The 13,476-nt window shown below is 39.8% G+C and overlaps 1 protein-coding gene across 3 annotated transcripts in view; it reads right to left on the bottom strand.

The window, feature by feature from the left end:
* The window catches only part of negr1 (neuronal growth regulator 1), a 160,408-nt gene that overhangs the window by 57,599 nt on the left and 89,333 nt on the right, over positions 1-13,476 (bottom strand). The window lies entirely within an intron of this gene.

Here is a 13,476-nt window from a genome sequence, read left to right as displayed (position 1 = left end):
TTGTGTAGAGCTGGGTGCCACGCTGAGGGGGTTGTAGCAGACCTTGACTGTCTGTCGGAGCGTGCTGTTGGTGTGAATGGCCTATGGCGCGTATGAAATATCAGCACTCAAAGTAGATGTGTCAAAAAAGGGGCACAGACAAGTTTTCAACAGGAGGAGCAACATGTCATGATTTGCATTCATAGCAATCACTTACATCAATGACCTTAACACGGTGGTAGAAGCAGTACTCAGCTTTGTTACTTAAGTAAAAGTATAGATACGGGAGCAAAAAATAAATAAATAAATAAACTGAAGCAAAAGTAAAAGTATGACGTGATAAATCAATTCAAATAAATGTATTAAAGTGCCAGTTTTAAAATGTGCTTAAATAGTAAAAAGTAAAACCATTTCTCACAGATTTTGAGGTCTTATAAAGATTCAAATGTAGTGATTCTGATAAAGATTTGTGTGGAATTTTGTTTAGTAGAAACAATTAAATCAATACTTTTTTCTAGCTGTTTTTATTTGTAGATTTTAGTTTGCTCAAAATATGAACATGTTAAAATAAACCCCCATTTTTCAGCAGGTTTCAAACAATAACAAAAAATACTTTTACTTTTTAGGCCTGTTCAAAGTATCCACTTTAAAATGTACTTAATTAAAATACAGATACCTAAAATTTGTACTTGAGAACACTCTACTTCAGGGGTGTCCAAACTATGGCCCAGGGGCCAAATGCGGCCCTCAGACTAATTTTTATTGATCCTCAGGCCTTTGGTTGAACTGGCCCAGTTGATCATAATCAGTACTTTTTTACTGCAAATTTGACCAATTCTACCAATTTAACCTAAATAACGTCACATTGCACTGTCATACAGGCGTAATGTTAATATTTCAAGCCTTATTTAAAGTATGAAGTCAAAACTGTTAAATGCACCTTCTGAATTATCCACTGTATTGACCACTGGTCTATGGCTCTCTGTGTCGAATATTTTTCAAGATGTGGCCCTCTGTGAAAAGAGTTTGGCACCCCTGCTCTACTTTATTACTTTTACTTTGTTATGTTCCATCACTACCTTAGTATAACTGCTGGATTGACTTGCCTTGTTTCTCTTGAGTCGTGACAAAAATTACACTGCACACCTTTGGTTTTAAATACATATACATATGACTTGACATGTTTGAATGCTTATTTCAACAACTTTCATAGTTAACATAATTATGTTTAAGATTTTACAAAAAAACTTGCAAGTTGTTGTTTTTTTTGTCTTTTTCCTTTTGGAGAGGTTTATAACTTTACTTTCTGGTTGGACAGAGACACTAGATGTGACATTAGTAGAGGTAATTCCATAACTTAACGAGCAACCATGATGTTAACAACGGCCAAAACATGTCTAAACTACACAATATGTTTTGAATAGACTTATAAAAACAAATTACAACATGTTTATTTTGTTAAATGAAGGTTTAAACTGTGTTCCTTGCTTGTTAATCAGCCCTGCTTTCTGGATGGTATTTTCGGTGTTGGTGACAGGTAGAAAATTCACTGCTACTCGCTGTATTTTTACACTTTTCTTCTCAACATGTTCCCATAAACTGCCACTTAACTTATGTAAAAGGATGATAATTATTAAATACAGGTACTATAACTGCAATCAAGGCACAAGTAATAATTAGCAAAACAGAAAGCCTGTCATAAGTAAATGGTCACACTTTTATACAGCGCTTTTCCACCTTCAAGGCACTCAAAGCACTTTACATCAAGGAACCGCCTACCACCCATTCACACACACATTCATGCACCAGTGTACACACACACCGGGAGTGAGATAGGTTAAGTGTCTTGGCCAAGGACACAACAACAACAACACCATTCATCTGTGGGAGGTGGGATCGCACTGCCAACCTTTGGACCAATGGATAAACACTCAACCAACTGAGCTACTGTCGCCCTAAGTCACCCCGCACTTTCACTTTTTTCTTCACAGTTCTCTTCCGCTGTGATTACACTGATTTTTGGCGCTGCAGTAAAATAATTGAATGTTTGGTTTTATAAAGAGCTTTATTGTCCAGGCTGAATAGAAGGATTTGATTTGTATTGACTTGTACACTTGCACCCCCCTGTGCCCCAGACTGCACTGAACACAATGCCTCTTGATCAAAATCTCCATTGTTCTCTGTGTATCACTGTTATAGAAAACCCACACAAAACAAGACGGCTTCAAAAAATGAACAGGAACACGGCAAAGTTGTTAATGAGAGGTACAACATCTGTGCTTGGCAAACTGTATCAGCCGAGATGAGAAGTGCAATCCCCGAAGAAAATGACGGAAATGTTAAGAGTGCTCTCAAGCAAAAACGTGTACTGCAATAACAAAGTATGAAATCGATGGGCTGTGGCGACTGACAGCAGCTCGGTGAATCCCTCTAATCCTCCATGGGTGTCATTGTGCGGTCTCATTGATTATCTGGATCTCGTGACCCAAGCTGTCGCGAGCTACAGTTGCCGGGACAGTCTACATGGCGGCTGGGGCAGGTGCGTCGATATCCACCAACTTCACTGTATATTTAAAGTCAAGAACACAAATCAGCACGGTGAAAAACTTCGCGAGTGATAAGTTTGATTTGTTCCCTTTTTATCCGACAGCCGCCTGACAAACTGCCAAAGGAGAACAGCGTGTTTTCTTCACTCGACTTAAAGGCTTTACAATTTAGCAAAAAAAATGCTCCTTTATTTGAAGTTTATTGGTTGAAGACTTGGCAAAACAAAATAAGGAGATTAATGACTATTTTGTGCTATGTTTGAAGGAAAAAGCGGACAAAAAAACGTGGAAGCTGTAAAGAAGAAAGTTGTGATTGTGATGTTCACTTGAATTCAAATCAATATCTTGGTTCAGCTTTGGCTTTCTGTCGGCCATTTCCTAACATACCGTGATGTGCATATTGAAATGGTACACTTTCACCTGATGCCCTACCAATGCAATCTTCTTCAATTACCTGTGTTGGCATTGGCAAAAAGTAAGTGTAGCCTCGCAATCCAATGCCTGGATTCAGTTTAATTTTCCTCAAATAAGTAGTTTTAAAATGGGAATGTGTCCCTGTGTTTTTGTGGGTGGGCCTGAATGGTCTGATTCTATATGCATACCAATAATATCAAGTCTTTCCAATTTAAAGCTTGGCACGAACTACTGTTAAGACAGATTACAGCCATAAAATCTGGCCCAATCCAATAATTCCAATTTCTCCTGGCTGACACACTCTATATCATCATATATTGTGCAATACACCTCCAGGATTTGGAAGTAATGCAAAGTAGTGCACTAAAAGCATGAAAGCCCAATAATCCAGGTAATTTAGTGTCTGGGGAATGCCGGGGTGGGGCTTTAAATCATGCCTGTCGTCATGGTGACTCCAGCAGAGTTGGGTGAGGGGCTGGGTCCAGGAATAGCGCAGGCATGGCAGAAAAATGGGTGCTGCAAGGCCCTGCTGGGTGACAAATGGCCAATTGAGGGTCGATCACAAACGGACTGCCAGTATATCTGCATTACATGAAGGATGTCAGGGAAACATGGAGGCTTCTTTAATTGAGCGCTATAACGCTGCACATAAAAGCAGTGTGCTAATGGTGTGTACAGTGCATGACCTGCTGCTTATGTAATATTAAAGCTAAGGAATACACCTTAATGCACAGAGCTCCACTTACATCACTTTAGCCACTCCCATGTGACTATTAATGATAAACTGGTATGCCTCAAGACTGAATATGATTTATTTAGCTACAAAGTATTGTTTGCCAAAGAACCCAGAGAACGAAGGCTTTTTAATTAAAATATCAATTAATAACCCTACCTCTTCAGCCAGATTTGAAAATGAGTTTTCATTGCAATTAAGAAATGGACTCATCAGTGCATGACTTATCAGCTTACACACATAGACAGTGTTCCCTACGCCATCTGTGGACTTCTTTGTCCTGTTTTTGTCAGTCAGGAATGCCTCTGCTGCCAACATTTATTAATTCATTAAGATTTGAGTTCAGGACGGCAACAGAACACTGTGTTCCTTCATTTTACACAAAGCACGGAATATAAATAGCCCACTTTGTTTGCAGGACTACTGTATGTGGATCTAACGTGCTAAGGACTGGGTGTGTTTTGTGGCGGACAAAACCCATTAAAATCACAGACAGTTTATTTTACAAATACAAAAGTAAAGATGAAAATATGCGCATTCTTTTCAAAACACTTGTAGAGACAAGCTGCTGAGACATTTTAGACTAAAACACTGAGAGCAGCCTCTCTGAGTGGATATGATAAAGTCATTGTGAAATAGACAGTGCTGAAGTGCTACTAACACAACTTTCCAGAGAAGATCAAGATGGAGCTCATTTATTCATGCCCTGCATGTGCTGAGGAATCCAAATAGCAATCAAGACAAGAGCTTTGGAGAGCCATGTAGTGAGATAGATTTACATCCAAACAGCCAGAGGCTACTGGCTTTAGCTGTACTTAGAGCTGGATCAGAATCCAATTCCAGGAAGCCTTCTCTTTTGAATGGTAAGCCACAGTATTTTATTGGATAGAGCAAACCTTTGACAAATGCTCAACAGAGACTTTGTGGTTCACATTAAATACTCTCAATAATGGATAGTACTAAAGAGGATTCAGCACTCACTGTACTTTTACCCACTATCTACGATCTACAGCGAGCTTAAAACACTATACGGGCCACACTCAGGGCAGACAGACCGCAGATTCACTTTGTAAACTGCCCAAGTGTGAAATAATTGTTCAGAAATGTTATGACTGGAGCAAACATGTGCACACTCCACTGCACATTGTTTATTTCATGTCATTGCATGTGATTTGGAGGCCGGGTGGTTTAAGGACCCCGCTTGTGTTTCCTGACCACAAATAAGCAGTGATAGCCTGTTATTTATGTGAGCCCTCTGTCTGGGGAAGCACAGGGGCATGTTGTGCTGCTCCCAACAACACAGCTGTTGAATTCCAAACATCCTGGATAACTAGGGCTTTACACTGACAGAGACTGGAGCAAGCAAAGGCCAAAGACTGTCAGAAATACAACTGCTCTTCCAGAGCCAAAACACTGCATATACAATGGCATTGATTGGTTTCCGTTGCAGGGTCTCGAGGTGCATGTTCATTACTTGAAATGACAGTTTTTTCTCTCAGTAAAAGCAGCAAAGAAAGCACGCTGCTTTATTTTAAAAATCCGGATGGCCACAGTGAATATGTGAGCAGGATTCACAGCTGCGGGGTACTGGAGGAGGAAGGAGGCATATGCAATTGGCAGCCGAACTCGGAAGCGTTACAGGGCACTGCTTATGTTTTGCAAGGTCTGATAAACAAGAAATGATCCGCCTGGTCTATGGATGGAACACAAAACAACGTAAAAAAACAAAAAAAACAAAAACTCAAGTAATTGGAATTCCTGTTTTGTTTTTTCACTGGACAGCACCTTGAATTACCATGTAAGATGATTACATTTTGATATCCCTAAGAATCAATAAACTATTAATTGGTTTCTGTCATGTAATTTAATTTACAGAGCACCATTTTAGGGACTTGCTACTATACAATAGATACCATATTTTGTTTTGAATTGTTAATCACGATGGTAATTAGACTGATTTGAAACCCTTAAATAAACACGTTAAACCATTGATTTTCTATGACATCAAAAATTTCACCAGGTAAATTTTTTTAAGTTAAAGCTAATATAGCATTTTTGAAAACTTCACAGATTTGCCTGATATTGATTGTGACGAGATAAACAGCTGAATAACAGCTTGCAACAACCTCACGCTCAAAGTCTAGTGCCATTTACTCAGTAGGACGTGAGAAGGCAGCTCTCTGGAGGGCTTGACAAAGGAATGTCAAATCCTCTCCAAAATACCCTCTTTTCGCCATTGTTCATTGCATAAGTATTTCTAATGGATGCTTTCATCACACAACATGGCATTCTCATTAATTAATCAATGGCATTCTGTTGTATCTCAGGTGGGAGGGTTTTGTCCATTCATACAATCACCTCAATGTGATATTTACGCCTTTGAGTCACACTGTGCAGCCAGGATTTCAGCCAATAACTGCACCCACCTGCTGCGAAGATGAATATGTAAATTTTTTAAGTGGGTCGCAGATCAAATTTCACCAGGTAAAATCAGCACGGAGATATGCTTTGAGCCTTTTGAGCTCATCGGAGTCCAGGCCTGACCTTGTGGCAGGCTGCCATTGTTGGGGCTTGTGCAGATTAAAGTATTCATTTAGTATTTTAGATATTAAATCAACAATATTGAACAGGTGCAAAGGCAGTAGACCAGGCATACAATTACGTCCAATCACATAGGAATTGAGTTACCAGTTTTGAAATTTTCATTGTGTTTGGTGGGTATTATAGTCAGCTATGGAACATTTGTCTTGCTTGTTTGAGTTATCTATATATGCTGTTACTTTGCCTTGAATGTTCCACAGTAGGGCATTAAACTTATCGCCAATGGTGACAAGTGAGAGACGAAGACGAAGTTAGAGGTCAAATCCCTAAAGAGAAGTCCAATTTTCTTCTACTTATGTATTTTAGTATTAGTTGATCCAGGTATTCTTTTCTTCATGACACCAGTTAGTGAGTGGGCAAAACCCGCACGTTGAATGCTGTAGTTGTGTCCTTGGGCAAGACACTTAACCCATTTTGCCCCCATTGTCTGCATACACTGTTGTTTGAATGTGCGTGTGAATGGGATAGTGAGTCATTGACGTAAAGTGTTTTGAGTGCCTTGAACGCGGAAAAGCGCTATATAAAAATGCGACCATTTACCATTTAAGTATGAGGATGTGTGGTGATTACAAAGCAGGAAATTACCATTCAAGTGGGTCAGAAACTGCACCATTTTCACACCACAACTTTTCTGACAAATACTATATATATTACCATGTATTTCAGAACATAATTGTGAAGGTGTTGACAATTGCCACAGCAGGTCTAAAAACCCACTGAGACAGGACGTTTTGTCGGTTGCCGAGAATTTCTGCCTTTGGTTTTGTAATTGCGACCATTCAAAGCGCAGTGCTGTGGTTCAAGGATGCCCATGGTAAGTGAAGGCTTGATTTTGTAGCACACTGCTCAACAAGTTATTGCTGTTATCAGGTAGAATTATGTTGTTCTTTTTGTGCAGCGATTGCGATTTTTAAACTACACTGTTAACCAAAAAAAGATTGAAATATGTTGACTGATGATTTAGGAATTCAGAAGTAGTTTATACTTTTATGACATTTTGTTTAAAGCACCCTCGTCAGTCACACTCACAGTTGTATTTGGAGTGATTCGTGCATGTGTGAGCAATCTTTAATCGTTTATTTTCAAGACCGATTGCTGATCAACCCTCATTTTCACTGCCACCGGCAACCGCCCACTGTGACATACTTACTCCGTTCTTCAATTTTATTTCTTATTTGGTGATATGTGTAGGATTCAGCAGTGTTGTGTAGTCATTTTGTTCCATCTTGGTCATCTTTGTTGTGATGTTTTGACTGCAATGTCAGTTCCCACTGGTCATTGCCATTTTCTAGCGGAAGGTCAGCAGACTTGTTTCTTTTATTGAGTCGTTTTAGATGAATGTTGCAATTTAAAATGTGCAAATTATAAAACAATCATCCGCGGGTGTCATAGATTATAACTATATAGCAGGCTCAAGCGCAATTTGTGTTCTTTACTAGAGTCCCTGTCTCTCTAATAAAAGGTCTTTTGGCACGTGTTTTGGAGTCGAATAGTCGATTAATCGTTGCAACATTAGGCATGAGAATTGGCCGCACACTGAAATAAGCCTCTGCTCATCCTATCATGCAAAGCCAAATGGCAGGCTTAGTGTTTGAGAAGGTCTGCTGTTATGAAAACTCCAAACGTGCCAGGGCTTAATTCTGTTTTCATTACTCTGGTTTGCTTATTTTAATTAGAGGCCTTAATCTGCAATTAGCCCAGAGGTCAACTATACTCTTAGCTGAAAAAAAGCAATTGTATTGGATGGAGAAAGAAATTGTTTGGACATGTATTTAATTAGAGAGTTAACCCGCAAATGTCACTGTCACTGGTTCCTAAGTAAAATGGCTGGTATGGAGGATTTCTGCTCATGACCCAATTTAATGGAAGTGCAATTAACAAGAAGGATAAGCAAACCTGATCAATATGAACTGTATATATGTGCAATATGTATGTACTGCTGCGTACTTAATATACAAAAAGAACTCCGGTGTCATCATGTTGCCAGGGTGTACTTTTTATTGCTAAGACAAATATTTTCCCTGCACAATTATCTTACCAAATCAACTATACTCCAAAGGGCAATGCATTTGCTGAGGGCACAAAACACATGAGAGTCAATGAGTGCATTTGTTAGACTGATACCTATGGAGACCAATTCCTCCCCTACAAAGTGCACACATAATGCCTATTTTAACTGCTTCTATGGAGATACAAATCAACATTAACATAAACTATGAATTAAATAGCCGTTGAGTAATTCCTTCGAATGGTCAGACAATTCCCAAAGTCGCCCTGTTTTGTAAGTTCTCTGTCTTCTTTCTATGTCGGCTAACTCCTCGATCTTAATTCTGACCATGGCACAGCAAGACACAGATGTGTGATGGTGGAGCATGAATGATACAGGAGATTAGGGATTGGACCAAATGCCTCTCTCTTTTCCCGCTGCTGAGCAAGGCCAGTGGTGCGTTGAGGAGGAGGAGGAGGGGCGGTGAAGAGTGGATGCCATCTGGATAAGCCTGTGCCGGCTGGAGCAGTCTGACTCCAAACTTTGACTCATTTGTCCTGACCCTTCCACAACAAGTGAGAAAGAAGTCGCGCAGGCCTATTGGACACTGGATAGGTGTTCTAGCTTAACAACATACGGTCAAATTAGCGGTAGTTAGGTCCTTGATGGCAATTTTGCTAACAACCATGGCTCCTTTCATGTCAGAGGCAGTTTTGTTTATGCAGGTCTCATAGCTGGGCCACCATTTGGAATGCTAAACAGCTCCATAAAACACCGCCGTGCCCAACTGTGAGGACTTGTGAGGGCAGAGAAGTCACTTACTTTGTGGCAATAGCTCATGCAGACTGTCGTAAATCAGGCAATATTTGGTGACTAAAGTGCTGCGGCGCGGAGATTTACACCTTGTGGACACAAGCTGTCTCTTCAGCTACATTAGCTTTAACTAATTGCTTACCTAAAATGATTTTGACTAATAGGGTCTTTCACACCATAAATCATGACAGGGGCTTGGCATCATCAGTAACAATCATGGAACATGTGGCTTTTGTTACATCCTCAATTTATGATACTAATGGGACTTATTTTGTTTATGAGTAATATTGACTAAATTATTTTATTCATTAATCTATGTATGATTGTAAATAAATTATTTATACCTTTTGTCACATGAGTTGATACAGTGGAGAGAAAAGGTACCCAGTTTCAAAGGTTAAGTAGCCAGACCCCGATCAATAAGACCCAAACCAGACACAAATGCACGAGTAAGGGAGTTTTTACATTTTTATTTTTACTTTTGCACTTACATCAGCTTTAGGGTACCATTGCCTCTGCAGAAGTATTTTACCATATCTTGTTGCTATTACACTACCTCCACTCACCACTCATAAGGGATTGTCATGACAAATTATTGGCTTCAGTGGCTACATCAGAACAAGATACTTACTTGAAGTACCGTAAATTTCGGACTACAGAGCGCACCTTGATATAAGCCGCACCAGCTAAATTTGAAGAGAAAATCAATTTTGTCCATATATAAGCCGCACCTGAATGTAAGCCGCAGGTTTTCATATTGTAACATGAGACATTTACACAGAAAGACGGTGCACCGACACACTTTTTTTTAAACTGTGCCTGAAAATTGGCACCAACACGACAACAACACGGGATGAACACATCTGCAGGTTTATAAAATAAAGCTGCACCAACACGGAAAATCTGCTTTTATTTCCTCTGAAAACTTTTGCCGTCTTTTTACATTGACCAAGTTGGATTCATTGATGTCGAGCTCACGTGCAGTGGCTCTATTTCAGGGGTCGGCAACTCGCGGCTCCGGAGCCGTATGCGCCTCTTTCAGCCTCATACTGCGGTTCTGCGTGGCTTGGGAACTAACACAGACACAGCTCACAGTCCTGCGTAAAGAGCCCTGATTTTCAGACGTTGTGCGCACAGGGGTCAGGAGCAACTTTGGCCCGTCCCTAATGACACACTAATAAGCTCGTCCGTAGATGTATCATGAAAATCCTGCTGGAAATCGCCACAGAAATCTATTTGATGTAGTAGCAAGTTTATTATCTGCTCTTGTCTCCGCGGTGACGTATCACGTATAACACATCAGACATGTCGCCCAAAAGTAGAGCCACAAGTGAGTGAAAATGAGCCAAAACAAAAGTCTTTGGAGAGCTTTTAACAAAGGGGAAAAGGACAACTGAGGAGCCAGAAGAGGAGACTACGACCTCCAAGAAAAAGAAAGATAAATTTAACAGACAATGCCTACTTAAAATCTGGGTTTGTCGCTGCAGGTGACTCTCACGCACAGAGTCCGCTCTACGTAACATACGGGAAAAGCAAATAAGGCAATGAAACCTTCAAAACTGCTTTGGCACATGGAGAATAAGCACCTGGGATAAAATGATACGCTACGAGTTTTTTTGTTGTTGTTTTTTTAAAGAAATTGCGGAGTAGAGTAGACATAATCACATAATCAGCGCAGGGCTCCCTCTGATGCAGCGGTTTGGTGAGTTGTATTTTTTTAATGCACTTAAGTTGTTTTTGCCATATTTATCTGCCACGTGTAGAAGGCTTGTCCGTGAAAGTAAAACCTACATTATTCCGTTACATTATTGTTATTATACAGTGTTATCTTCATTTTAGATGTCAAAAAGTATTTGCGGCTCCCAGTGTTTTATTTTACGTGGAAAGTGGGTCCAAATGGCTCTTTGCGTGTTAAAGGCCGACCCCTGCTCTGTTTCCTTTCTGTTTCTTTATCTTAAAAACGGCATCATATCCATTTCATGATGCGCAAAATGATCGTTCAAAATCAAAACTAGTGAATTCTTCAGAGCAGAATCTTTCCCCACGTCTGTCTCACTTTTACGTTTACAGCTAGAGAGCGCCCCCCAGGGGCCGTTATCCAGTAAAATTCCATATATAAGCCGCACTGCTGTAAAAGCCGCAGGGCTCAAAGCGTGGAAAAAAAGTAGCGGCTTATAATCCGAAATTTACGGTATGTCTATTACTTTATAATTACACAATAGGACCAATTTCTTGTCTGAATCCTTTAAAAATAATAATTCTAATAACATTCACTGTGTACAATGCTGTTTGTGTGTCTTCGGCGATGCTCATTATATACTTGTACATTCCTTGAACATACAGCTCCCAGAGTCATTCCCTGACTATTTCTATTAAACCCATTAGCTTGCCTGATAAATGTATTGTCACTAACTCTGCACACACAGCTGCAACACCGGATGTAATATGGCAAACAATTCATTCCCATTTTATAAGCAGAAATTATGCAGCCAATCAGAAACCAATTTCCCTAATGCTCAAGACTTTGATAACACACAATACTAAAAAAGGATTAGCTGGACTATAAAATAATGGCTGGGTGGTTGTGTCTGTGTCAGATAAGTGAGTCCAGAGGGTAAGTATGGGCTCAAACTGCAGCCAAACACCGACTTCAGAGTATGACCGCTGATGACATTGCCTGACGCCTGTACTCAATTCATTCACTGTGGATACCCAGCGCACAATGCCTGTCCCACTTTAAAATGCGACTTCCAACTATAACACGCCTTATCAATCACCCTGAATCTCCATTGTTGTAGTATAAAGTCTGCCAGTTGGTAGAGCTCTTTTCTCCTTGAACCTGTGCCTCAATCGCACTAAAAATAGCCAGACCGAACCTTCTGCTCATTAGCTGCATAGGAAATACCCACAAGAATGACTGTGAAATAAGACTAAAACACAGAGGTAGGAATTGAGTGCAACCATTAGCAGATTATTCCAAGATAAGATTTAACTTGTCATAGCAGCATATGAAATAAAAATGACTCCGTACTTTAAATTTGAATATGGAAACTTGCATGATTAGCTTCTGGGAGATGGCAAGATAAGTGGGCCAGGAGGAGCTTTTTAACTTTGCCCTCTTTGGTCTCTTTAGGTAAGATTTAGCACAAAGCGTCTATGCAGAACTCCCAATGAATAACAGTAAAGTTTTTAAAAAAAAGTCCTTTTCAAATCAGGAAGAATGTGATAATTGTCTTGTGCTGTCCCTCAGACCATGTGACCACGACAGCCCAGGCCCATATCATTCATTAATGCTCTGGCTCCCCATTACTGTCTGTGCGCACTTTTGAAAGACTCATTACCTGCATAATGGAATAGTGCTTAGAACAGTCAGACCTTTCCTCACTGCGAATTAATCACCTACACGGGACGAAAAGGGAATTCTCACATTAAATATTAAGGAACTTCAAACTTTGGCCATGTCTGACTTCCATTAAGGTGCACAGTCGGGGATGTAATGATGAGACCGTGTGAGCTTGTATCTGATGGTCAATGGGAACCAAGCAAAAGACAAATGAGAGTGAGTATGGTGATGAGTGGAGTGGGCCTATTTAGACTTTTTTGAATTCACTGCTCATCACTCTACATCCAAAGTAATAATCAGCATGTTTCTCTGTTATTGGTAATACTAATATTGTTTTGCTTTAAGAAGGCCTATTGTGCTCGTGTCTGATATACAGCTATAATCTATGACACTCGTAGATCATTATGTTATAATTTGCACATTTTAAATCTCAATATTAATCTAAAACGACTTAATAAAACAAAACAAGTCCGCTCACTTACACATTAGAAAACTGCGGTGCCCGTAAACATAATCACAACAAAGAGCCGGCACCTCCGATGGATAGCTGCAGGTCACGCTAACGAGCAGCAGATTTTTTTTTCATTGGTACCAAAATGACTATGCAGTACTGCCGAAGCCTGCACGTATCACAAATTAAGAAAATAAAAATGGAGAACTAAGTAAGTAACGGGGATTAATCGGCAATATGGCGTCTTGAAAATAAACGATTAAAGAATCATTACAAATGCAACTTCGGGTGAGTAAATGGTGAGAGGAAACAACTACAACCTGGTTAAAAAGTACACTATTCTGCTAAAGGGCTTGCCACCTGCTTGTTTCTGCTTTACCTGTAATGTATGGTATTAAATCAATCAACATTTAATAATTCATTTCTCGAAAATAACAGATCTAACCAGTGACTTAGCCTAGTGGTGTAATCTGCTTCTCTTAAAGTTTAATGCCATACTGTGTAACATTCCCGGCACACAATAACATTTCTATGGAGATCATCAGAAAAGTTACATAGAACACCTTTAACTATTATGACAAAAAATGCTGTCTATTACGCACTTAAGTG

The sequence above is a fragment of the Periophthalmus magnuspinnatus genome, chromosome 4 (genome assembly GCF_009829125.3).
Source record: "Periophthalmus magnuspinnatus isolate fPerMag1 chromosome 4, fPerMag1.2.pri, whole genome shotgun sequence".
NCBI lineage: Eukaryota > Metazoa > Chordata > Actinopteri > Gobiiformes > Gobiidae > Periophthalmus > Periophthalmus magnuspinnatus.
The sequence above is the reverse complement of the archived record's forward strand: the minus strand, read 5'-3'. Positions and strand labels throughout refer to the sequence as shown.